General features: G+C 30.1%; 1 non-coding gene across 1 annotated transcript; it reads left to right on the top strand.

Annotated features, from left to right (window-relative positions):
* Window positions 1-1,441: 1,441 nt before the first annotated feature.
* TRNAD-GUC lies at window positions 1,442-1,513 on the top strand. The gene has a single exon. It is a non-coding gene; the product is annotated as a tRNA-Asp (tRNA).
* Window positions 1,514-2,658: the final 1,145 nt, after the last annotated feature.

The following is a 2,658-nucleotide window of genomic DNA, read 5'->3' as shown; positions in this document are numbered from 1 at the left end:
GCACGTTCCAGATGACGTGCATATATTTCAGCTTTGTCTTGGTCACAACGTGCCCATGATCCATCTTCCTTGCGAATTGGTGGTACATAGGCTCTAGGTCTTTTAATTTGTTTTGTAGCGTTCCATAACAAATAGTCAGAGTCTTTTGTTGCTGAAAGGTTACTCAAGTAAGATTTGAACGTTTCGTTTTTGACTTCTTTTATTTTATCATGTAAAAGTCTACTAGCGCGGTTCCAAATAGTTTTATCCGATGGATCTCTCGTTCGGTGCCATTTTTTCCGCGATTTTCTCTTTTCTTTTACTAGTTCCCTGACTTCCATTGGGTAGGTGATTTCACAATTTCTTCGTGCTGGTATTTCAGGTGTTGCCAATTTTGCTGCCTTGACAACGTTGTTAGTTAGCTGTAAAATGGCGCTATCAATTTCAAATGGTGTTCTAAGTCTTACAGAGAGGGTAATCATTTTTTCTCGATTAGCTCTGAAGAGGTCCCAGTTTGTTTTTTTATTGGTGAGCGACACCTTGCTTTTTTGAATACCGGTTAAAACCGTTAAAAACCGAAATTGATACCAAAACCGAAAACTAATTCGGAAAAAACCAATAGGTAACGGTAATCATGACCAAAATCGAAATCGGAAAAATTCAAAACAGATATCCGAAACCAAAATCAAAATCGGAAAAAATAAATAGGTACCGATATCCAAAACCGAAATCGAAATCCGGAAATATATTTTCAGTTTCAATAGGGTGGTCATTATAATAATCTATCTATAATCTAATACTATAAAATGACAATTCCGAGAACCGTGGCGCCCGGCCCCCTAGTGCAGTGTTTGTCAAGTTCCTTATAAAAAGGAATTCGTTCCGTTCCTCGTACTTTTTTAAAAAAAGGAATTCGTTTTGTTCCTTGTTCCTTAAAAAAAAAAGAATTTGTTCCTTTGTCGTTCCATTGGAAAATGAACGAGTTCCTTTTTTAGTTCCAAATAAAATAAAAATTCTTATTTACCTAATCATTTATGTTTTTTTTTCGTTTTATGCATACTTCTTTAATTTTTATTTATAATACATAACTACAAGTAGGTACTTACATATTTTATATGTTTATGTAATATATTATTATATGTTTTGAGATTTTCTTCAAAATTAAATTTTTGGCTAATTAGCAATATAGGTAAATTATACACATTAAAAAATATATATTAATTTAAATATTTACATACTTATCTGTGTAAATTATTGGAACTAGAAAGGAACGAACAATTTTGTCATTTTTCCTTAAAAAAAGAACTAGTTCATTTTCTCGTTCTTTTTTTATAAAAAGGAATTCGTTCCAGGAATCCGTTCCTTTTGAAACTCGTTTACCCGATTTTTATTAAATAAAGCTTAAAAAAATAATTTTTATAGTCACACTTAAATTCATACATTTTTACCCAGTTTCTCGTAGTCCTCGGTAGTATAGTGGTAAGTATCCCCGCCTGTCACGCGGGAGACCGGGGTTCGATTCCCCGCCGGGGAGGAGATATTTTTGCATTTTTTTATACAAATTTTATTCATGATTCGGTTTGTTCATACCAATGTTTTGGATAAACAGTAAAATATATTTATATTTATAAGTATATATATTTTTTAATATTTAATATTAAATTAAAAATATATTTTTTTTAAGAATGTTCCGAAATAATCACTATAAGAAATTAGTGATAACTGTTAAACAGATCACTGGTGTCGGGAATACCTACACTTGATTTTTCGGCCGGATTAAACTGGATTGGATCAGGACCTAGAGGACGTTGACATATAAAATCTCGAAATAATTTTCAATTGTTTTCAAGAATTTGGTTGACAGTTTCAATACCGGAATACGGCTGTTCGTTCCGCATTCATATTTCCCAACGCAGAAAAAACGCATTATATGGCCCAACCCTTAGAGTCTTACAAGGTTTCCTTTCAAAAATGTTAATTTTAGTCAATTTTTTTTTAGTTTTTAAATTTAATTATAATAATTTGTACATTTCAGGTTTGGTTGTGTATGTATTAGTTGCGCAATCCGAAATGTAGGCATGTAGCACAATAAAATAACTTTAAAAAAAAAATTACAATAAAAAGTTGAAAAATTTGTATTGTCCAACACAGAATAATAACAATTAACAACTATTAATGTTTAATACTCAAATCAGTTATCGCGCATCGTCACAAACCGTTGTATCAGTAAGCCATATGTATATTACCTAATGTATATTGTATATAAATCCAAAAAAATAAATACAAATTAAAAACTCTGGGAAAGTTAATTAATAAACGTTTTATCAGATGTTCTACAAAATGTATTTTGTTTATCAATTGACTATGTAATACAAATAAAGAAGGATGATATTTAGAAAAATAAAATATATTTATATATATAACAAATATTATCTATAAAGTATGATTGAATTAGGTTTGCCATGATTCCACAATATTTAACTCACTTCCTAAGAAAAAAAACTTATTAAAGTAAGATCCTAGTCAATTATTATAGATTATAGCACTACGATTTCATCATTGTTCATTTTTTGAAAATCCATACACCGTCAATAATTGGAGAACTGTTAGAATAAGAACTTTATAAAATTAATTTTGTTCAAAAACGAATAGAAAAGAAATACCATGTAAGTCGTTTGC

This window comes from Acyrthosiphon pisum, chromosome X, assembly GCF_005508785.2.
Source record: "Acyrthosiphon pisum isolate AL4f chromosome X, pea_aphid_22Mar2018_4r6ur, whole genome shotgun sequence".
NCBI lineage: Eukaryota > Metazoa > Arthropoda > Insecta > Hemiptera > Aphididae > Acyrthosiphon > Acyrthosiphon pisum.
This window is presented reverse-complemented; position numbering and strand designations above follow the sequence as displayed.